The 25,755-nt window shown below is 37.3% G+C and overlaps 1 long non-coding RNA gene across 1 annotated transcript; it reads right to left on the reverse strand.

Moving 5' to 3' along the window:
- Positions 1-211: 211 nt before the first annotated feature.
- Positions 212-25,755, reverse strand: LOC110215027 (uncharacterized). The gene is made up of 4 exons (XR_002326411.2): positions 25,672-25,755; positions 14,983-15,103; positions 3,109-3,205; positions 212-395 (listed from the first exon to the last, which is right to left on the reverse strand). It is a non-coding gene; the product is annotated as an uncharacterized LOC110215027 (long non-coding RNA).

The raw sequence follows: 25,755 nt of genomic DNA on the forward strand, positions 1-25,755 counted from the left end.
ATCCTGACCCTGCATCACAAGACATGTCCTTTACAGCACTTTCTAAGCCCTTTGTAGCCTGTTGGACATTTCCTTTGCCACACATCACAGGTCCCTTGAAAATCATCTCTATTTTACAAATGAGTAAAATGACACTCAGAGAGATTCATTGGTTACCTGATGCTATGCATTTAATAAATGCAGAAGGTAGGTCTTGAACCAAGATCTTCTGACTACAAGCCCCGTGTTCTTCCTATTATATATTATTGCCTCACAAAGAAGTCTCCTGATTTACCAATCTAGTAATCCTGTTCAAAGATGTGTTCTCTGTCTTCAGCTCATGTCCTTGGCTTACTTTCATTTCTTCTGGTACCCTTTGTTCTCTCCAATACTGTTCTTGGGTTTTGCCATGACCTCTGCCAAATAAAATAAAATATAAATGGAATCGAAGGTGAGAACATGCTCCATTTACAAATCCTAAGTAGGCGCAAGTACGAGAAGAAATGAAAGTCAGACACATTAGAAAAGGGCCACAGACCGTAACCAGGGAGAATGATTAGAGTTTTCTTTTGTCCCTAATGTTGCTGCAATGTTCTTTAGGAATTTCAAAGGTTTGCTTTGAAAGTACTTAATGTAAGAAGAACTAAACTATACTGCCTGACCTTGTTATGGTGATTTCTATTTTTACTATATTGAACACAACAACTTAAGTATGTTGGTCTTTCCCGTTCATAGTTAAAAATCAGCCCAATTCTTCCATTCTTTAAAAATTTAGTTACTATGTGAGGCTGATGAGGCCAGGATTCTGTGAAGTGGGTATAACTAGACTTTCCCAGATTGATATTAGTTTCTAATTTTCCATACCCAAGGGAATAATATTTCAGATCCTAAAGTCATTGGTCAAGTTCTCCTGTATGACTGGATCAGTGCATTAAAAGGGCAGCATTTCCAAAATAGCAGCAAAGGAAAGGAGGGTTGAGTTCTGTTTGCCAGATGGAAGAGGGTAGACCAAAGTAAGGACTGTAAGCAATTTGATACCTAATTTTAACAATGATGTTACTCTAACATGAGCTGTTCCTGATGAATGAAGCCATATCAGCTCTTTAGGATTACAACTTTCTTCTCTAGATTTCTACTAAACATCTCTTTCAGCATGCACTTGAATTTTGACAGGAATTAAAGTAAAATTTTCTCTCTCTCTCTCTCTCTCTCTCTCTCTCTCTCTCTCTCTCTCTCTCTCTCTCTCTCTCTTTTTCCTTTCTTCCTTTCTATACTATCTCTATCCTTTTCCAATTCTCCACAGACTTTCAAAAATTCAAAAAAGTGACTCAGCAATTATACTTACCAGTGATTTTAGTACCTGAGGATACAGTTCACCAGGACTAGGTTGTTTGAACTCATCAAGGCAACTAAATGTTCTATCTCCTTATTTACCTAGATTATCAACTATTAACCATCTTTATTCTATCTTTTCCAGTTGAAATATTGTTCTCTTTGCTATATAAACAGAAGGAAAATGAGAAATGAGCAATTCTTCCTTTTTTCCATTGTTATGACAATTGTTATGAGCAACAGTCATATCCCTTCTAAGGTCCTTCTCATCACCAAATTAATTTCGGGGGTGAGGAGAAACCACCTTTTTGTTGTTCCTAATTTGCCTTGACAATCTCAGTTCTTTCTGAGGTATATTATTCTTATGGTATTATCCACCTTTTTGTATCCATCCTCTGCTAATTGTCCTGTCCCCATCTTTGGTATTATCTTTTCAATATCTAAGTCATTCATGGTGTTCCCTGTATGTCCACATCAGTCTCTTTAGAGAACTGTTATTTTTCTTTTTCATTTGAATTGTTTCATTTTGTCTTCAGAATTTTATTCCTGAGAGCTTCCTATCCTTCTTAGACTTATTCTCCCTAGAGGGTTTTAGACTGAGATCCTGCTTATACTTTGCCTGAATTGTCTGATAGCTGGTCCCCAGAAATCAGACTATGTACAAATTTCATTGCCTTCTCTACTACAAGTGCTAAGTTGGAATGATACCTTCTCCTCTACAAAGGTCACATAATCTCTAGTTCAACAATGCATTCCTCCTTATAGGTAAAGAATCAGGTTCAAAACAGCTGGGCCCTCAACATTTTTAAAGGATGGAATGATAATTTCTGTAATAATCACTTTTCTATGTTAATTGATAATATTTAATTATCTAATTCTATGAACAGAATAACTGAGGTCAAGTGGTAGTATATATGAGGAAGAGGAGGAGAAGGAAGAATAAGGAGAAGAAGGAAAAGACAGAAAGGAAAAAGGAAGGGAAAAAGGGAGGGAGGGGGGAAGGGAGGTAGGAAGGAAGGAAGGAGGGAAGGAGTAAGGGGGGAGGGAGGGAGGGAGAGAGAGAGAGAGAGAGAGAGAGAGAGAGAGAGAGAGAGAGAGAGAGAGAGAAGAGTTCCCACATGGCATTTAACACATAGCAATGCACTGGAACCCAAAAGGTCAGTACTCTGGACAGTAATCAGAGTACAGTACCTACAGGAAACAGTTTTAGCTTTTGTACCTGAGAAAAGCTAAAATACAATTTCCTAAAGTGAGATTTTCACCATCAAACAACAGTTTGGCCTTCATTCTTGATCTTCAGAACTGCCTTGAATCTTAATTTTTATCTGTATCCACATTGCACTAAAACATTCAGACAAAAATTGAAAAATTCAGTCAGTCTGAGCACATCGCCTCCAGACCTATGAACTTTAAAAAGTTGATATAGATATATATATATATATATATATACATATATATATATGTATATATGTATATATATATATGTATATATATATATACATATATATATATGTATATATGTATATATATATATGTATATATGTATAGATTTGTTGCAAATATCTAGTCATTTGGCAGCATTTAATATTCAGATGATTGACTGAATTTTTCATTTTCCATCTAGATGTTTTGGCATCATATAGATACAGCCACAGTTTCCACAATCCTAATTGTAATTATATTTTGGGCCAGTGGCCCTTGAAATAGGAATCCCTCTAGCACCTGGGTTCTGAAAGGATGAATGCTGCATTTTAAACTATATTTCTTACATAACTTTTTTCTACCATATAATCTTACCATCCTTTCAACTACAGCAGAGCTCCGAGGTAGCAGACCATATTTTACTAAGTCAAAGAGTCTGTCATTATTGGCTTTGGGTTGGATTTTCTTGAATCTGTGAAATAGAAAAAGAGTTGTGATTTTTTTAAAGCCACAAAATGTGTTTCACCGTTTTCACAATCAAGCTCTTGGATAACAAAAAGTAAAAATTAAAAAAAAAACCCTGGCCTTCCCAAATAAGTATAGAGATACTGAGCTTTGGGGCCAGGGGAGGGGGGAGAAGAGAAACACTGTCCTTCAAATTAAGATGAAATAAATACTTTGCAGGCTTCAAATGGGTTACTAATTAGCAACTAAATGATTTGTGAAAGAGGAGGAGAGACAGGATACAAGATACAGCAAAACTGTTAAATCAACCTCTGAATGAAGGATCAAGAGTTGATTGTTAAGCAGAGAAAACACAAGTTTTTGTTTCTTTCTCTTTTTTTTTCAGCCAAAGACAAGGTTTATTAAAGATCTGCCATATTGGCCAAACTCTTAAGAAATCTGAGCTATTGGCTAGATTGTAAAAATCCTAGCAGCGGCTAGATTATAAGAATCCAAGCCTGTTTCTTTCTCTTTTATGTGTTTTTGAACATCCCTTGAATTTTAGATGCTTCCTATCACTGCTTCCTCAGTAGTGAATGGCTTCTCCTTCTTATCTAATCTATTCCTGATGTTGCCATGATATTTAGCCTCTCCATTGTAATTGCACTAGTAAGGGTTGAAAGGCAACACAATGTCATGCATACAGCTCTAGACCTATAGTAAAGAAAAGTATGGGATCAGATCCTACATCAGATGCTTACTAGCTGTGTGACCCTGGTAAGTTAGTTAACCTCACTGTGCCTGAGTTTCCTCATCTGTAAAATAAAGGAATTGAATGTTATGAACTCTAAGGTCCCCTGCAGCTCTAAATCAATGATCTTATGACTGCACCAATTTTTTTTAGGCAATTGGGGTTAAATGACTTGCTCAGGGTCACACAGCTAGTAAGTGTCAAGTGTTTGGCCTGAGGCCACATTTGAACTCAGGTCCTCCTGACTTCAGGGCCAGTGCTCTATTCACTGCCCCACCTAGCTACCCCTTGACTCCTAATTTTATGCTAACAAACTATTTCTTGTTGAATATTTCTAGTCTTGGTTCTAATAAGGAGTGTTTGAACTTTATATTTTTGAAATTATTATCATTTCTTTCCTATGCATTCCAAAACTTTCTTATAACATGGGTCAACAGATATACCCCCATTTATGATCAATACATGGAGATCCAGAGAAGTAAGGGGGAAAAAACTCCAAAGGAACAGCATGTACTTAGAAGGACTGGGATGAAAGTTCTTTGAGGGTTTTTTTTTTCCATAATGCTAACTGGAAAATGAAAAAAGATGGACCAAGTGAACTGTTGCTTATGCTGAGGGTAGCAGTGACACATCATTATTATGAAGTGAGAAATTATTTGGGTAGAAAGTATAAATGAGTTTTAATCTGAAACATATGATTGATTCTAGGTTATATACACACACATATATATGTATATGTGTGTGTATCATATATGTGTATATATACATATATATAAAATACACATACACAATGAAATAAAAAGCATTAGAATGAACTCTCAGACACATATTTGTTGAATTCAGGGGTAAAATAAAAGGCTGAGAGGGAGATAATATCCATTATAATCTGGAAAATCCAAGTTTTAATTGAGATCACAGGCAAATTGTACAACACCGAACAATGTGATGGAACAACAAATACCTTTCCCTCCTTGTCAACTGAGTTTTTACAATTCACATAATATTTCACAGGCATACAGAGACCTCTAGGATTATATTCAAGGAAGGATTTAATTTTGTTTCTATGGAAACCATAAGTACTATGTAAGTCTGTTAAATAAGACAGTTTGTGACATAGTATCTCATTCATAGTGAATCACCTTTGCAATACATCATTGATAATTTTTTTCCATCCTCATTTGAACATCTGAGTAAGGTACAATTCAAGTTCAGGATGACTGGGCAGGCTCTGAAGCAGTGGTATTCTTGGTCAGCTCAGATGCACTCTGGCTCAATGACTGAAAATTAAAATAACTAACACTGTGACTTGGCTTAATGAGGAGGCATTCTGCTGAGAGACCATGTAATGAGATTTTCACGAGAAACCACTGAGGAGTTGCTAGCATTTTGTTAACAAGTTTGCCTTTGGAAACCTTGCTTGCAAGAAATTCTTTGGGCTTCTTGCTTCTCTCTCCTGGAATAAATACCCATAGCTTTTCAAGGAAGAAGGTTCAAATGAAATGTTCATTGACATTTTATTAAAACATGTGAGAGTTGCTCAAAGAAGGCATTTTCAACAGATACTTCCTACATGTGACTTTAGGTAGCTATCCATAGTATGAAGAAGCAGGAATAAATAAATAGGAAATTAGTCCCCCATAGTGCTCTGCCCAATGTATAAATAAACACATTGGTTGAATCGTTTACAAAAATAAGCTAAGCATCACAATGTCCTGATGATTCCCAGTTGTTAGTGCACTCACCCCTACCCCACCAAAATTGTTTTGTGTACTTTTTTTTTTATCTCTCTACACGTCGTTTCTCTTCCAGTAGAATGTAAGACTGGAACTGTTTCACTTTTGTCTTTGTAGCCCTAGCATCTAGCACTGTGTCTAGCAAGTGGAAGGTGTTTTTAAAATGCTTATTGGATTGGACTGGATTGGGTTGTATTACAGCTGGAAGAGGCCTTAGGGTTCATTTAGTTCAATCCCCTTAATTTTCAGATGACAAAACTGAGGCCCAGAAGAGTAATGTGATTTGCTTAAGGTCACACAGAAAATTGGTTTAAGTATTTGACTACTAATCATTTTAAGCCACCTATTTTAAATGCCTACTGATCCAAGAGAAAAAGAGGTGAACACCATAGCTGAAAAGAGAAACTACAAGGGATCCTTTTGGAAATTGCAAACAATATTGTGTATCCTCCAGCATCTTCCCCTTAAAGATTAAAATGGAAAGAAAGACACCCCTTTGATACTAACCATAGAGTTGAATTTCTGATGACTGAAAAGGAAAATAGAACCTCTAATAGCAGGTCCAGATGTGGATTGGTAGGAAACTGAAGTATCAGAAAACCCAACCTGGTGGACAGAAATCAGGAATGGAGTGGGTCTTTTGGAACAATAGCTTTGTAATAGCTTTATAAATAATATTCCTATGCTCCTGCCCATTGGAGTGCAGAAGTCAGTGGGATGGGCCAATTGCTTTGGGGCCCAAAAGGCTGGGCTTTATAAGTGTCAAGTATCACTGTAGACCAAAGGGCAATCATTGTTGCCATGATCAGTGATTTAGGGCAATTAAGCTATGAGAGCAAGGAGGCAGGAGCTGCTGACATAGTACCAAAAAGAGCATTTGAACTATAAGTTCCAAGAAGACAAGGACTGCATCTAAATTGCATCTGAATTTTGGATCTCCCCAGCAGAAGATAATTTAATCATTCAAGAAACAAGCACTTACTAAGTATTTATTTTGTGTCAGGTATGGTGCTTGGCACTAAGAGAGAAGAGAAGAGGGGAAGGGAGGAGACAGCAGGAGACCAGATGAGATGCAAGCAAAATAGTACATCCTAATAAAGACATAAAATATACATTTGTATGTGCAAGATATAGATTAGATAGCGGATAGCCTCCTAGTAGAAAGGATTAGTAGCTGGGGAGACCAAGGAAAGCCTCCTGGTGGACATGGAATTTGAACTAAGTCTAAAAAGGAAGCCAGGAATTCTAAGTGGTAGGGGTTAGGAGGAAGACAATTCTAGGCACAGGGAACAGCCTTGTAATGGCATGGAAATAGAAAATAGAGAGGCTAAATATTAAAAGACTGGAAATATAGGAAAAGGACATTTTGTAAAGAATTTTGAATGTAGAGTAGTGCCCTTAAAAGTAATAGAAAAGTTGGGAAGAGCAATGGGTTGGGGGCGGGGGAGTTGAGAGAAGAATTATAATAAGTTCTGTTTTGGATATGTCCTCCAGGATGTCCAGTTCATAACTTCCAGTAGGGAGTTGGTGATGCCAGACTAGAACTCAGGGAGAACAGGAATTGATAGATAGATCTGAGAATCATTTGCACAAAGATAATCATTTGGAGCTCATAAGCAAAAGAGAGATAATAGCTTGTCAGGGATGTTACAGAGAGGATTCCTACCCAGCTACAGGTTAAATCAGATGACCTGTTAGATCAGAGGTCTTTTAGCTCTGAAATTCAGCTAGGTTGCTTTACACATAGTAGAATGAATGGCTTGTCCTGTCTTTCTCTATGTTGTGTTTTATTCATTCTTGGGGAAAGTCTTGTATTGTGCCATAAAGAGTTCACAGTTTTTGGAAGATAACACAAATGGCTGGATAATAATGACAAGGTCAGTGACAGTAATGTCCTTTACAACACCTTCTAAGCCCTTATCTATTCTTTCAGAGATCTTAAAAGTCAAAAAGTGCAAGATCCTGATAATAGTTATATATAGGATTTGCAAAGAAATGGCATGTCATTTTATCCTTGAAACAACCTGGAGAAGTAGTTATTATTATTATCCCTCTTTTACAGATGAGGAAATTTAAGGAGGCAGAGGGTAAGTGATGTGCTCAGGGTCACACAGCTAAAAAGTATCTGAGTCCAGATTTAGACGCAGGTTCTCCTGACTTCAGGTCCAGGGTTCTATGCCCTGCACCTAAATCTTCCTAAAACATTAAATCTGACCATGGAAAGAAACTTGGACTTGAAATCAAAGAACCTGTATTTAAATCCTGCTATTTACAACCTCTATGACCTGGGGCAAGTCACTTCTCTATAAGCCTCAGTTTTTTCATCTGTCAATGAGGAAGATTGAACTAGGTGATTCCTAAGGTCTGGATCTAATCTTTAACTCAGTATCCTGTATTAAGGAATAAGTGGGAGATAAGGATACAAAGTTTGAGGGCAAAGAAACCTTCATTCAAACCAGGAAAGATGATTAAGACTATTAGAACTGGTAATATTGATGTGATTTAGGAGTTCAGGGGTGCTGGGACCCCAAAATCAGAACATGGGTCCTGCCTAAAAGAATTCAACCCAAAGCCTTCTTCCAGCCAAAGGTAAGGTTTATTAGAACATCCATCTTATTGGGCAGACTCTTAAGGAGTCCAAACATTAGTAAACTGTTGACTAAATTATAAGAATCTGACCAGTGGCTAGATTATAAGAATCTAAGCATCTTAAAGGAGACAAGGTGGACCTTATATACAGAATGACTGTGGAAGGGATCTAGGAGTGGCCAGTAAGCTGGGGTGAACAGAACTCCTGGGACCTGGACCTCATGGCCAAAGGAGAATTGAGCCAAGCTAGGATTAAGAGTGGGAAATGGCCAGAGGCCATAGGGAGGTAAAACAATGGAGGGGAGATTGGGTGTAGCCACAATGAAAGGCCAGTTGATGGGATTATAGCCTCAGAGATTTGGCCATTAGGGAAAGTCCAGGGTTTTTCCTTTCTGGGGCCCAGATCCCAACCCCACCAATATTATTTCCAAATGCTGGTTCTATGTTGCCCACAATCACCCAGCCATAACATTAATCTATAAACATTTAAAAACAATATTTGTAATACTGTAAATATCGCTATAACAAATACTCATCACCTCCAAACTACATGGAATTGAAAGCTCAATAAACTCCAGCAGATATCTATTACATCCAGGATTGAGTATGAACTCCTCTTTGTGGCACTTAAAGCCCTTTACAATCTCTCCTCATCCTATTTTTCCAGTCTTCTTACACTTTTTTCCCCTCCATGTACTTTATACTCTGCAACACCTACCTTCTTGCTCTTCCTAACAGATAACGTTGCTCCGTCTCCTAACTCTTGCTCTTCTCCCTCTTCTTTGGCTGTAAGGCCTCTTGGTTTTTCAAGACTCACATCACATCCCATCAGCTAGGTCAAGAAAATCTAAGTTCAAATTTGGTCTCAGACACCTACTAGCTGTATGACCCTGAATAATTCTCAAATCGAGTCTCCCTCAGTTCCCTCAACTGTAAAATGAGGATAATAATAGCTCCTACCTCCCAGGGTTGCTGTGAGGATCTAATGAGATAATATTTGTAATGTGTTTAGCAGAGGACCTAGCACAGAGTACTATATAAATGTTAGTTATCATTATTATTATTCCCACCCTTCCCTCAAATACCACCTTTTCAAGAAGTTCCTAGTCCCTCCCACTGCTAATGCCTTCCCTCTCAGATCACCTTCCATTTAATTGTATATATCCTGTTTGTACATAGTTACTTGCACCTTTCCTCCCCATTAGAATATGAGCTCCTTGAAAGCAGGGACCATATTTGTGCCTTTCTTTATATCCTCAGAGCTTTGCACAATACCCAGCATATTATAGCACTAAAATATACTTGTTAATTAACTGCACAGCGCTGAGAATACAGAGACAAAATTGGGAAAGTCCCTTCCCCCTTAGGGAGCTTACATTGTACCAGAAGAAATATATGTAGATATTTACCAAAGAGGTAGAAGGTTTTGAAAGTGGAGAATGGCACCAAGAGCTGAGAAGAAAGTAGAGCCAGGAAAACAATTTAAACAATGACTACAGTAATGAAAATTGTTGTTTATTCTTCATATTCAAAGAGGACCATGATATTAGGAAGATGACGCCATGACATGCAAGAGAATTGGATTTAAGTGAGGGAAGGCTGTGCAAAGTCACCAGTCTCACCTTCTCCTCCTGAGCCATTTGGGTCCAGTGGCAAGATATAGATCAGGACAACTGGAGATCCCCTAGATGCAGTAAGAGACCTTGGCCTTTTTTAAGCTAAGGTCTTTAACAGGTCTCAGTTTGACTGAAGTAAAGCCCATTCAGTGATTAAGGCTAGGTAAGAAATGAGCCAGAGAACGGCCTCTTTAATCTAGTAAAAAAAAAAAAATCTGGGAGGGGAAGATACTCTGGGTTTCTGGCCAAAACCAAAACAATTGTTACCTTACATTCACTCTGAGCCTATCAGGGCCCAAACAATGACCAAGTGGGGCTTGGTCAGGGACAAAATTAAAATTCTACTAGGCAGCTGAATTCAGACTTTCAGGAATGATAAATATTAGTTTTAGAGAAAAGAAAAGATGACAAAACATACTTTTTGACTGAGAGTGGAATAGTGCATATAATGTCAAAAGCATTCATCTTGTTAGTTAATTTTGCTTAACTGGTCTTCACAGAATCATAGATTCTGAAATTTTGTCCCTCTGAAGACTTTCCCTCTACAACCTATCTGACAAGTGGCAGTCTGGTTGTGTAGTAGTCAAGGCACTCACTACTTCCTAAAGTAACCAATTCCACTTTCATACAGCTCTAAGTTTTTCCTGCCCTCAAGCCAAATTTACTTCTTTGCAATTTCCTTTCATGGATTTTAGTTCTTCCCTCAGGAGCAAAAAACAAAACAAATGAAACAAAACAAAATAAAATAAAATAAAATAAAACAAACAAAAACTGTCTAATCTCTTTCACATTTTAATTTTACAAGAAAAAAATCACATTTGTAGGGAAGAGATATAAACTAATAGCTATTGTGTTTAAAACACATATACACACACTTGCACACACAAACACAGGAACAGAAAGACCAATAGAATGTAAAAGAATTCATATGTTATTTTTTTCTTTTTTAAGAATGGAAGATAGAGGTGCAGCTAGGTGGCACAGTGGATAGAGCACTGGTCCTGGAGTCAGGAGGACCTGAGTTCAAATCTGGCCTCAGACCAAAACACTTGACACTTACTAGCTGTGTGACCCTGGGCAAGTCACTTAACCCCAATTGCCTAAAAAGAAAAAAAAAAGAATGGAAGATACATACATGGGCAACATTAGAAACAAATTTACTCCTAAAATATGCTTACTCCATAAAATTATCTTGATAAATGACAAAATTAAACATAAAAAAAACCACCTTAAAGAACACATTCCTGTCTAAAGAACAGTAAGAGTTTTATGAGTCAGCTGTTTCCTGGATGAGGTAGAGCCACACAACATAGTTTGTGTTCTTCCATATAAACCAGGGCAGGCAAGAAGTGGGTAAAAGCATCAAGGCAGCAAGTGGTCATCTCACAGAGGCCAATGTCTTTTATTCCATGTACCTCGGTATTTCCTCTTACATCTTTTGTCTGCCCTCTTTATCCTGAAAGGAAACCGTTAGTGGAGGATTTGACTTCAAAGGCCTCAAGAAATCTGGGAGCCATGAGGGAGTCTGAAGGCTAAGGCTGAGTTCAGCATCCTTGGTGCTTAGGAGAAAGGTGCTACATCAGCACAAATCACACTGCAAGTCTCACTGAAATGCCAGGGTTGGTATTTATGCCACAACACTTCGTAACAAGATCTTTCTAGTACTTCTGGTTATTAAACTCCCTTAGAGTTCAGCACAGTCTTGTGCTACATTAAAGGCTATTACAGGTCTTGTTTTCACTTTGGTACTACTGGCAAGTCATTTAACTTCCCAATGCCTTAGGCATTGACTCTAAGACTGTAAGTACCAGAGCTGGTCCAATCTGCTTTGGTAGAAGGAGTTGTCCCTCATCTGGGAGTTTCCTACGCCAATGAAATGACAGGTCCAGGCCCATTCTCTATTTTTATTTTAAATTTAATGTGTTTTGTAAACCTTATAGTGGGCAGCTCACTAGCTCAGTAGATAGAGTGTCAGGCCTGAAGTCAGGAAGATGAGTCTTCTTGAGTTCAAATCTGACCTCAGACACTTACTAACTGATTCTGGCTAAGTCACCCTGTTTGCTTCTATTTCCTCATCTGTAAAATGAGAAGGAAATGGCAAACTACTCCAGTAATTTTGCCAAGAAAACTCCAAATGGGCTCACAAAGAGTCAGATATGACTGAACAACAATACAACTTAGAGGACTATGAAAATGTAAGTCATGTTGTTTTTGTTGGTAGTGGTGTTGGTGCTGTGTTGCCCTAATTCTTTTAATCTTATATTTAATGGAAATCAAATAAAAAATAGTCTGGGGACAAGTCACCACCTTACTATTTGTTATTCTCTTATTTTTTAATGTTCAGAGAACTGTTACCCAGGTAGATGAAATGAGTAGTTTTAGTAGTTGAATAGGTAAGCACTGGGAGGTAAACTCTTCTGTAGACTCACAGAAAATATCTTTAGGCCAAGTTCAGTAGCCTACAGGACATCTTCATCTTGTTTTGATATCTTCTACTAGATCTCTGTATTTTGAGAGCTTTTCATTCCATGTAGTTTGGAGATTATGAGTATTTATTATGGTGATATTGGTAGCATTAAAAGTACTTTTCTTAAGTGATTATGTCTGAGTGATTGTGAGCAACACAGAACAAGCATTGGGAGATAATATCACCAGTTCATCTTTCCTGGTTGGAAGTTGCTGAATGAGGGTTAGTTTGCCTTCAATCTTTCTATCTTTATCTCCCACTTATTCCTCCTCATAGAGGAGCCAGAGATTTAGAGCCATAAAGGACCTTAGAGATCATCTAGTCCAAGCCTCTTCATTGACAGATAAGGAAACTGAGGCTCAGAGAGAAGAAATGAAATATTTGCAAGAGGTCACATAGGCTATAAATAGCAAAGGAAGAATTTGAATCCAAGTCACCAGACTCCAAGCCCAGGGGTCTTTCCACTGCATCATACCCATTGCAACCTTCTGTCCAGTTAGACTGGTCTCCTTGTTGCCCTCCACATATGTCACATACTCCTGCCTTCATGCCTTTGCTCATGGTATTTTCCATGGTATATATTCCTCTCCATTCTTGTATGTACCCTAAACCTGCATATCCTGGAAGACCTAGTTCAAATTTTCCTGCAGGAACTTTTCCCTGACCCTTCTGGCTCTTTTTGTCTGCTCCCTTCTCTGAGATCCCATCCTTTAGTCCTTAAGCAATGTTGAAAAGGTTGTGGAAAAATAGACATGCTAATACATTACTGGTGGAGTTGTAAATTAGTACAACAATTCCTCAAAACAACTTTTATTTATGTAAATAAAGTAGCCAAAATGTCCATAATTTTTGACCCAGATATCTCACTGCCAGGTACATACTCTAGAGATCATTGACAAAAAGAAAGGCTCTGTATACATTAAAATACTTATAGCAGCAGTTTTTTTGTTTAAAAAAACTAGAAATAAAGAATATACCCATCTGTTAGAGAATAAATCAACAAATTATGGTACATAAATGTAATATAATATTACTGTGCTGTAAGAAACTGACTATGAGACTATGAAAACAGAGAAGCATGGAAAGACTTATATGAACTGATGCAAAGTGAAGTAAACAAAGAAAATAAAATGACTACAATAATGATGACAATTAGACAAATGGAAAGTATCACACAAAACAATAGAAAATGAATTTTACAAAATTACAAAGAATCAACCTGGCCCCAAAGAAGAGATATAAAAAAAACATCCTCCCCATTTCTTTGTAGAGTTAGGGAGTCCACAGGTGTGGAACATGGCACATGAGATTTTTTCAATGTATTGATCAGTTTGGCTGATTTTTTCTCCTTTTCTTTTTATGAAAAATTCTTCATTATAAGAGTCTCTCTCCTCCAATTCATCATCCCCATAGTTGCCAAAACAATATCACTTACAAAAGTCTAATTGTCATTCTCCTGTGAGAAAATCTTCAGGACCTCCCCACTGCTTATTGAATAAAATACAAACTTCTTCCTTAACCTAATATTCAAGACCCTACATAATTTGACCCAACCTACATTTTCAGCTTTATCTCATATGGATTCTTTCTTTTACTTCTATGCCAGCTTAAATGAACTGTCTATCATTTCCCTATCTTTGCCTGCCCTCTCCTGCCCTTGTGCACACCATCACTACATGTGGTCCATCTGGGTTTTCCCACACACATCCCTTCATTTCTTCAAGGCTTGGCCTGGGTTCCACCTTCTGCATGAAACTTTCCCTTATCTATATAGCTAAAAGTAATCTCTCTTACACTGAATCTTTTGTGATACTATGATAATCATCAATATCAATTAGTAAGTATTTATTAAACACCAACTATATGCCAGGCATTGTGCTAAGTGCTGGGGATACAAAAGAGGCAAAAGAGTTCCTGTCCTCAAGGAACTTATGATCTAACACATTTCCTATCATTTTTGTCTTTATCTTATTCCTCCTTACTAAATCAGCAGCTCCTTCATGGCAAGGACAATGCTTTGCTTCTTCTTTGTATCCTGAGCTCCTAGCACAATGCACTGCATACAGCAGGTGATTAATAAACATTCCCTGAATGTAATTACATTGCCCCCAAAAGTGAAGGTGCATTTGATAGTTTTCTTTCCTCACATTGTTTGCTTAAAATTTCTTATAACTTTACAATCATTTGCAATAGGCAGCTAGGTTTATACATACAAATTTGTTTGTGGAAAATACTGTTAAACTCACTCAAGCATGTAGTTATTTAAAAAACCACCCGAAGGATTCAGTTAAACAGCTAGTTGCTTCAACTCTTCTTGGCATTTTGTTTGCATTTCATTTTTTTTTTGTCTTTTCTGAGGTCAGTAAACTCAGTCCCAGGCTGGCCCAAAAAGGTTTCCATAGAATTTCAGAAGTTGGAACTGTGCTAAGAACAATGGGGAATGAAAAGTGGCGTTTTATCCAGAGATTTTCTTCTATGACAGGGTGGAGAAGTTCAATTCAATTCATATATTTATCATGCCAAACCAGACCACTGGGTTTCCTAATGCAAACTCGTGAACTAAAAATACTTTTTTTAAAAGTTTCCTCTTTATACTATTCTAGGGGGAACTCTTTTGGGAACAATGCTCTGTCATGGTTTTCTTCTTACCTGTCTCCTTTATAGGATCATCATCCATGATTTTCTCCTGCTTTGTAGGTGTACTTAGAGGCTCTGTCTTGGGTCCTTGTCTGTGAAGTCTCATCAGCTTCCATGGGTTCAACTATAGTATCTACATAGATGATTCCAAAATTCTCATATCAAAGTTCATTCTCCCTTCTGAGCTCCAGTCCACTATTTCCAACTGCCTGCTGGACAATTCTGCCTCAATATCCCAAACATACCTCAAACAGAGTATATCCTAAACAGAACTTGTTATCTTTCCCCTACCCTATTCCTAGTCCTAATTTCACTGTTTATGTCAAGGGCACCATTCTTCCAGTCACCCACTCTCACAACATAGAAGTCATTCTCAATCATTCATTCTCACTCATTCTCTTCTAAACAGGAGAAGCAGGTTTTGAATTCAGGTCTTCCAATTTCAGAATCTATGCCCTTTTCACTGTATAACACTGACTCCCATGATACACTTCCTCCCCCTCCACCCATCTACCCAGTAAAATGTAAGCTCCTTAAGGTCAGGGGCTCTCACTTTAGCATCTAAATCCCTGTCACCTAGCACAGTATCTGGCACAGAGTAGCTACTTAATAAATGCTTATTGATTACTCCCTGCATATTTGGTTGTGATTTGGCAGCCATAACAATTTTGAGATGGAGATTCTATCTGTTGCTTCAGTAGTTTTGCTATTTCATCTCTTCAGACTTCCTAATTTTATTCAACTGTCATAGGCATTGATACCAAAACTGTTTATAGTAAAAAAAAAAAAGTCCAGAATGAAAATGGATGTCAATTATCCTGGATAAATCCTGGCAATCTACCATATCATAACCAGCCTACTCCTTGTGGAAGGTAATAAGTTTCAGGGGAAAGTATGAAGATTATCAGTAGGATCCAAAGTCCAAATCTAAGTGAACAGTAGTTAAAATAGGGCTCTTCTGAGGAAGCACACAATGGAACAAATAAGGCAACAAACAAAAAATAAAGAACAAAGAAATCCTTTAGGGAATGTAGCGGGGCTCAGTAGAATTCACAATGGGGTTCCAAAGAGATGAGCACAGTTTGAAGAGACACATGTGTTTGAATGGAAAGAGTGCTGAATTTTGATTCTGAGGACCTGGGTTCAGTCTTGACTTTGCTACTTTCTACCTATGTGATGCTATAGAACTCACTTCACTTCTCAGAGTCTCAGTCTCCTCATCTGTCAAATAAGAATACTGGGGGGCAGCAGGTGGTGCAATGGATAGAGCACTGGCCATGAAGTCAGGAGGACCTCAGGTCAAATCCAGCCTCAGACCAAACAGTTGACACTTACTAGCTGTGTGACCCTGGGCAAGTCACTTAACCCCAACTGCCTAAACACACACACACACACACACACACACACACAACACACACACAAAAGAATATTGGGCCAGATGATTTTTAGGGTTTATTCCAGCTCTAAATTAGACATTTTATAATCATATGTGTACTAAAGAAGATTCCAGCCATAAATTCTTTCAAATGAGTTCTACAGAACCCCAAATTTCCCTGGTGTAATATAGTGGGGTTCCCTGAAGATAAAAAGTTATAGTTGTGTACCACAACTCACATCAAACCCATCTGCTTTGCTATAAATGTTGGTTGCAGACCGCATATAGCTTCAGTAAATGTGGAAAAGTCTTAGAGATTGGTCTAAATTTATCACACGACTGAAAAGTTTGCTTTTGACTAGTTTATATTCAATCAACAAATGTATTCAATCATGTAAATATATGTGGGCCGCACTTACAGGTCCTTAATAGCTGCCATGACAACATCACTGACATAAGCAAACACAGTTTAAAGTCAGGACCTTCCAACCTTCTGGTATAGGATCATGTGACCCCGTTCAAATAGCTTTAATGGTTGAATAGAGACTATCAGAAGCAGACTTTTAAGTCACATGTGATCAATGTCAACCCATCTCTAATGGTTTCCCATGTTGGTAGAAAACACACATACCCACACAACATATGTTGCATCCCACACAATGAAGTAGGTGGGTTTGCTGTGTGGATCTGTTCAGTACTATAACTGTTACCTTAATGGATACTCAAGGCTGCACTAGAGAAGCTCAAGGATCTGGTGAGCTCATTTGAAGGATATTTTGCTAAACATTTTCTTTGACAACTCCAAAAAGAATTGATAGTTGGCATCTCTTTCAATAAGTATGTAATCATCAAAAGACTAAGTAATGGATTCATAGCACAATTGTCATATTGCATAAAATAGGAATTGGCCTTGGACTTTAAAAGGATAATAATAATTTGTTGTACTGACACAGCCATTTTTTCTGTGTTATACTTAATATATCACTTTAAAAATGCATGCTCAAAAAATGCTTCCTGATAAAGCTTTTGGGATAAGTGGTCTGACATCTCTGAATTGAGACAACAATGAATTTTTCCACAAACTTACCAGAATTTTCAATTTCAAAATGAATGCTATCCTTTAAAGTAGTGTTTTCATCTCCACAGGGAGACACCCTGCATCTAGTCTAATGATACTTTCATTGCTCAAAATGTTTTTGGAATTCACACTTTAAGAATTGCTTTCAACATCTATGGTATAATAGCTAACATTTATACAATGCCTACTATGTGCCAGGCACTATGCTAAGTACTTTACAATTATTAGCTCATTTGATCCTCACAACATCCTCTTATTATTATCCCCAATGAGAAAACTGAGACAAATAGTCTCAGGGTCACACAGCTAGGAAGTGTCTAAGTTTGGATTTGAACCCAGGTCTTCCTGACTCTAGGCCCAGCACTCTATCCAGGGTAGCATCTATCTGCTTATGGTAAATATTCAGTCACTTATTAACTGAATGACACCAGACAAGTCACTTAACTTCCCTCAGTTTGAGTTTCTTTTTTTCTGTGAGAAAATCTCTGTGAGATTCAAATGAGATAACACAGGTAAGGTGCTTTGCAAACCTTAAATCACTATATGCATGCCAATCATTGTTGTGATTGTTGCTATTCTTTCAGAGAGGTCTTAAGAATCATAAGATGTTTGAGGTGGAAGTAAGCCCACAAATCCATTAATCCAACCTCCTCATTCCAGATGAGAATCTTAAGACCCAGAGATGTTAATTAATTAATTAATTAATTAATTAAACTCAGGACTCAGGGGTGGGGAACCTGCAGCCTCGAGGTCCTCAAGTGTGGCCCTTTATTGAATCCAAACTTCACAGAACAAATTCCCTTAATAAAAGGATTTGTTCTGTAAAATTTGGACTCAGTCAAAAGGCCACACACAAGGACCTAGAAGGCCACATGTGGCCTTGAGGTCACAGGTTCCCCACTCCTGGTCCAGCTACTCATTCCACTCTACCACATCTGCTTCATTTTGGAGTCATTTGGCATCAGCTCAGAAAAACAAGGTAAGTTAGTAGGATTCTTCTTTGAAGTGATAAATGAGGTATCATTATAAAATAATGAGACAAACTTTCTTAGGTGGATTGTAAATTGCTTCTGAACTCAAATCCACAAGAGAACCTCCAGAAATATTTTCAGCACCTGCACCATCATTGAAATTGGTGCCTAGGCTTCCAGTGCAACTACATGGAAGGGATAGTATGCATCTTAAAGGAAACACATTCTTATCATATTACCTTGTGTCTTGTCTGTTCACATTAAATTCCCATGGATCAGCAGGCACATTTTTCTTTAAATAAACATCTCTTCCACTAGAATTCTACTGTGTTGCTTCATCATGGTGGTGGAGGCGACCCAGAGTTTTCAAAGGCCATTCTGTATTGTAATCTCTGGCAGGTCATACTCAGCTGAAAAGGTTTGAGTGCAGGCCAGCAGTGGACTGAACATCTGTCTTTCAAATACCTGCCCAACTAAGTTCAGAAAGGCTCATTACCATATTGGTCACAGGATCACAGCTAGGTGGCACAATGAACAGAGTTCCAGGCTTAAAATCAGGAAGACCTTAGATCAACTCCTAGGTCACACAGGAAGTAAGTGGCAGAGCTAGGATTCAGACTTCAGTCCTACTGTCTAGAAAACATCCAGAAACAGTGAATTTCTTCTCTTGCTTCTCCCCTCTGATTGGAGGGCTGAAGAATGGAACATGAAACTTCTCCCAAAGCCTTCCTTTGTAAAGGGCTCATAACCCTTCTTGGTAACTCCATTTTCCTTCAGCTGCTGTGCTTGGCCTCAGCTCCATGGAACAACATGCCACTTGCTGGGTACCCTCCTCCCCCTCACATACTCCTCCTCTCTCTCCAGCTTTTCAGATTTCTTTTAGTATGTTGTCTTTTCCCATTAGGTTGTAAGTTCCTTGCAGTCAGGGACTATCTCTTTTTCTTATTTGTATCCCCAGCACTTAACACATTGCCTGACATATAGTGGATACTTAATAATTCTTTATTCAATTGAATTGAATTTGTGATCCTTTGCAATTTTTATGGGAGCTGGGTTCCGTAATTCCTAATGTCACCACAAGAACCAGACACTACGTTAGGTTCTGGGATAAAAAGAGAGAAATTAAATAATCCCATAGTACAAGTGGTGTCATTTGTTTTGTTAGCAGAATCCATAACACTTCACCAGATTTACTGTAAATACATGATAAATATATGACTTGGTATTTTTACCAAAAGCTCATTTCACTTGTGAGTAATAAGAATAAGTCATATTTTTATAGTATGTTCTGGTTTACAGAGGCAGCGTGGCATAATGGATAGAGAGCTGGCTGACCTCGTAGTCAGGAAGACCTGTGGTCAGGTCCCCCCTTGGGTACCTACTGGCGGTGCATTCCTGAGGAAGGCATATGACCTCTCAGCGTGCTAGGCAACTACAAGTTGCAGAAAAAGTGCCCACCTGAATTGGTAGAGGGAGCTTCCCCACCTGGAAAATTCCTATACCAACACAGCCACATAACCATTCTCTGTCCTTACCTCCTTCTTAGATTGCAAAGACTTTTTCTCACAATTCTGAGAGGTCAATGGTAAAAATATTAGCCTCATTTTATTGATAATAGAAACAAGCACAGAGAGGCTATATGATTTATCCAAATTCATCTAACCTTGATCTTTTTTTCAGGAGTTTTACTGATGCTTTTTGTTTTTGCATCACAGTCATTTCTGGATATAGCTCACATGCCCATCCAAATCTGACATTAAATCTTCCCTAGTAACAACAATTTAAAAAAAAAAAACAATCAATACAGTGACCCTGACAATATATCCAATAATCTTCTCCCTTGGTTGCCCCCTCACATGTCTACCATTTAGATAGTCACCATGCTAATGAAAGTAAGAAAGAGGGAAGTTTGCTTCATTAGCTACTTTCTACAACTTAGTGACTTAGTTTGATCCTTATATTTCCTTAGAGTTTAGTTTCTTTGTGGCGTTCTTTTTCATTTTCATTAGGGTAGTGATAACATGTACTGTTCTACTAGTTCTGCTTGCTTCACCTTGCATCAATTTATATAAATTTTCCCATATTTCTATTAATTTCTCATATTTGTTATTTCTTACTGCACAAAACTATCCCAATGCATTTATATCATATATTATTACTTTTGTTTCTAGCTGTTTGCTACTGCAAAAAAAAAAGGTGGCGCCATGGATATGTCCAAAGTGGGGTCACTGGGTCAAAGAGTAGGAAATTTAATCACTTTTCTTGCATAATTCTAAATCATTTTCTGTAACATTTGAACCAATTCGTCAAATCTTCCCATAGTTCCTTCAACACTATTTCCCTCTTGATTTGATTCTGTCATTTTGATGGGAATGAAGGGAAATCTAAAGTTATTTTAATTTGCATTTCCATCATTAGTGATTTGGAGTGCTTTCATATAGTCACTTATGATTTGAAGGGTTTTTTCTGAAAATTCTTTATTCATATATTTAACTTTTCTGTTAGAAAATTAGAGGCAGCTAGGTGGCTGGGCCTGAAGTCAGAAAGACCTGAATTCAAACCCAGCCTCAGACACTTACTAGCTGTGTGATCCTAAGCAAGTCACTTACTTACCTCTATTTGCCTTAAGATCCACCAGAGAAGGAAATAAAAAACCACTCCAGTATCTTTGCCAAGAAAACTCAATGGGACGTATTGGTGTGCTATGTTCCATGGGATCATGAAGAGTCAGATACAATTGCATGATTGAACTACAACAAATTAGAGAATTATCCTTGGTTTTCTCTATTTGTGTTAATTGCCTATTTAATTTGGATATCAGATTTTTATCAAATGGATGATATTTGTAGAATACTTTGTAAACTTTAAAGTTTTCTATATGTACAAACCATTATTATTATATTCAATACAAAGATTTTCTCAACTCCCTAGTTTTGACCCTAATTCTAGCTGCATTAGTTGTGCTTGTATAAAATCTATTTAATTTTAATTAAATTAAAATCAAAATTGTCCATTTTGTTTCTGTGACCTCCTCTATATCTTGTTTGGTTGATAGTTCTTACTCTTGACATAATTGTTAATGGCACTTACTTTAATTCTCTATTTTTGTTAATGATATGAATTTTTATTTTTAGATTGAATATTTAGCCAGAGTTTATTGTGGTCCTGGTGTAACTTTCTGTCCAACCATTTTCCAGTTTTTTTAGTATTTCTTGTCCAATAGGGAGTCATCCTTCCAGAAGATTATGTTCTTAAATCTATCCAATATTGATTATGATTGCTGCTGAGTATTGCTTAACTAAACTGTTCCATTCATCTATTTTTCAAACAATAGGGCCAGTTTTTTTATTTTAACAATGAGATATGACATCATAATAATTTTTAAAAGCTCAAAAAACACTGCATGTATGTGTCTTTACTATTTTCTATAGGGAAATAACTGTTACAGTTCTGAATCCCAACATAATGGAATTAACCTCTTAGAAAAGACATTTTACTCATAAAGCTAAAGATGTTTCAGCACTGTATGATGGGAAAAGCACTAGATTTAAAGTCAAAGGCTGGGGGCACCTAGGTGGTGCAGTGGATAGAGCACTGACCCTGAAGTCAGAAGGACCTGAGTTCAAATCCAGCCTCAAACACATAACACTCACTAGCTGTGTGACCCTGGGCAAGTCACTTAACTCCAATTGCTTAAAAAATAAATAAATAAATATATATATATATATATATATATATATATATATATATATATATATATATATAGTCAAAGGCTGTAAGTATTGTGGCCTTTAGCCTCAGTTTCTTTATTTGTAAGAAGAGGATTATAACACTAATGCTAAGTGTTGCTCTGCAGATTAAATAAAATATTGCATGAATAACATTTCTGTTAAGATTTTTCAAGGTACATTGTGTTGGGTATATTATAATAGAGGACCAGAAAAGAGCTGTGATTTCAAATAGTTGGTATAGTTGATCCCTGCCCTCTTCCCACATACTGTAATAGGTGAGAGACTCACAAAGAAAACTATGGAAACTCCTTGGTTGAAGCCAAGAATTATTTGAAGTATTATGGAACAAAAGGCAACCTTTTCAACAATCCATCACAGTTGAGTCACTTAAATATGTGTGGATTTCTGGACAAAAGACAGCAGCTATAACTTTGAACAGATGCTAACCATCCATTTTTTAAAAACTAAAAGCCCACTTAGGAAAATGAATTGTGTACTTCTCCTTTTTACAAAATGCTTAGATAACAAAACTGAAAATAGCTTTGTGATTATTGGGCAGGCCAGGAGAGGGGAAAAAAGCGCTGACATACTCCTTGGATAGTAGACAATCCACAAAGTAGAAAAGGATCTTTCTTCCAAATCCTAACATTGTCACAGTGTTCTCCTATCTAAAAGCCATCTTTAAAAGTGAATCATTCATATATGGCAAACTCAATTTCCATTTGACCTTTCACCTTTATTGGGATGATCAAGGTGGGAAACAATTAGTACTTATATATCCCACATATGTGGTACTTTAATTTACTTAATTTTTAATTCTAAAAATTATTTAATTTTCTCTTGGTTCTCATAAAAATCCTGAGAAGTAGGATTGTTATCCCTCCTTTAATGACAAGGAAACTGATGCTCCAGTCCAACTTTCTTTCCACCACATAGAGAAGGAATGCACCAAGCCAAAGTCCTTCTCTCCCCTTTCCCCTCCACCCAATAAGCAGGATTCATTGTTTTCATTGTTTAAAAAGGAAAGTATTGACACAGTGGTTCTTTTTTGAGTTCCCAAATATAAACATCAAGTGACTAAGAAAATCTGAAGACTTCTCAAAGCTGTTTGGCAGTCTAAGGGGCTGGGGACCTTGATCATTATCTGCCCAGAACAGAGCACTGAGAAACAGCATAGAGAGGTGATTCCCTTGTGATTTTGGTGCTGACTCAGAGCTGAAGTAGCAGAATAGAGATTACATCCTGACAAAGACTAATTCACAGAGGCAGGAAAAGAAGGTTTTGAGGTGACCTAGCAAAAACTTTATTTTTAAATATGGACTCAGAGATTAAATTTAATAAAAACTAAAAATCCCAGGATGTTAGAACTTCTCCAAAAGAAATATCCTCTCCTGATTCTGTTTCTCACCATCTGGAATAGTACCTCCAAACTGTGCTAGAGAACCATAAAACATCTACCTGCATCCCATTCATCCATCTCAGTCCCTAGGGGAGTTAATGCACTCATTTTTAGAATGACCACCCTAATACAAGTCATTCCCCAATTGATAAAATGGTCAAAGGATATGAACAGGTAGTTTTCAGATAAAGAAATCAAAGCTATCTATAGGCATATGAAAAAATGCTCTAAGGCAGTATTGATCAGAGAAATGCAGATTAAAACAACTCTGAGGTACCACTTCACACTTATAACATTGGCTAATATGACAAAAAAGGAAAACGATAAATGTTGGAGAAGATGTGGGAAAATTGAAACACTAATGCATTGTTGGTGGAGTTGTAAAATGATCCAACCATTGTGGAGAGCAATTTGGAGCTATGCCCAAAGGACTATAAAAATATGCATATCCTTTGACCCAGCAACAGCACTTCTAGGGCTGTATCCCAAAGAGATCATAAAAATGGGGAAAGGACCCACATGTAGAAAAATATTTACAGCAGCTCTTTTTGTGATGGTGAAGAATCAGAAATTGAGGGGATGCCTATCAATTGCAGAATGCCTGAACAAGTTGTGGTATATAAATGTAATGGAATACTATTGTGCTATAAGAAATGATGAGTAGGCAGACTTCAGAAAAACCTGGAAAGACTTGTATGGACTGATGCCGAGTGAAGTGAGCAGAACCAGGAGAACGTTGTATGATGACTAATTTTGATAGACTTAGCCCTTCTCAGTAATGCAAGGATCTAAGACACCTCCAAAAGTCTCATGATGGAAAATGCTATCCACAGCCAAAGAAAGAACTATGTAGTTTGAATGTAGATTGAAGCATACTATTTGCTCTTTTTTTTCTTCTGTTTTGTTTTGTTTCCTCTTTCTTGTGGTTTCTCCTATTGGTTCTAATTCTTCCTTACAATATGACTAATGTGAAATTATGTTTAATAGAAATGTATATGTAAAGCCTATATCAGATTGTGTGCTGTCTTGGGGAAGGAGGGGGATAAAAATTTAAAACTCAAAAGCTTATGGAAGTGATTGTTGATAACTCAAAACAAATTAATTAAAAAAAGAAAAATGATAAATGTTGGAGAGGATGTGGGAAAATTGGGACACTAATCACTGTTGGTGGAGTTTGAACTGATCTAATCATTCTGGGGAGCAATTTGGAACTATGTTCAAAGGACAATCAAAGTGTGCATACCCTTTGATACAGCAATATTCCTAAGTCTGTATCCCAAAGAGATCATTTAAAAAGGTAAAAGGATCTACATGTACAAAAAAATATTTATAGCAGCTCTTTTTGTGGTGGCAAAGAATTGGAAATTGAGGGGATGCCTATCAATTGTGGAATGCCTGAACAAGTTGTGGTATATGAATGTAACGAAATAGTATTGTACTATAAGACATGATGAGCAGGAGGATTTCAGAAAAACCAGGAAAGACTCACATGAAATGATGTCAAGTGAAATGAGCAGAACCAGAACATTGTACACAATAAAAGCAACATTGTGTGATAATCAACTATAAATGACTCAGCTCTTCTCAGCAAATACAATGATCCAACACAATTCCAAAGGACTCATGATGGAAAGTGCTATCCACATACAGAGAAAGAACTATGGAGTCTGAATACAGATCGAAACATACCGTTTTCATTTTCTTTATTTTTTTGGTTTTTCCTTTTGGTCTGTTTCTTCTTTTACAACATGACTAACATGGAAATATGTTTTATATGATTGCGCATACATAATCTATATCAAATTGCTTATTCTTTCAGGGAAGGGGAAGGAAAGGGAGGGAGGGAGAAAAATTTGGAACTCAAAATTTTTTTTTAAAAACTGAATGTTTAAAATTGTTTTTACACGTAATTGAAAACAATAAAATGCTATTTAAAAAAAAAAACTACCACCCTGCCTCCAGGACCTAGATCAAAGAATGCTTCACAACCCATGTATCATAAACCTCAGCCATCTTGCTATCAACCCTGCTACCAGACCACACACACACACACACACACACACACACACTGGGCAGAGTTATCACAGAAATACCACTTTTGTTCTTGGAAAGAGTGTTTCATTTGGCTACCCTAAGAATCAACTCACCACCAACGAAATTTCTGAGACACTCTTTCCCTGGTCATTGTCACTCCCTTATTGTTGGGGATCTGTAAGGATGTTGAGGGCCAC

Source organism: Phascolarctos cinereus, unplaced genomic scaffold (assembly GCF_003287225.1).
Source record: "Phascolarctos cinereus isolate Bilbo 61053 unplaced genomic scaffold, phaCin_HiC Scaffold_726;HRSCAF=1367, whole genome shotgun sequence".
In the NCBI taxonomy this organism is placed as follows: domain Eukaryota; kingdom Metazoa; phylum Chordata; class Mammalia; order Diprotodontia; family Phascolarctidae; genus Phascolarctos; species Phascolarctos cinereus.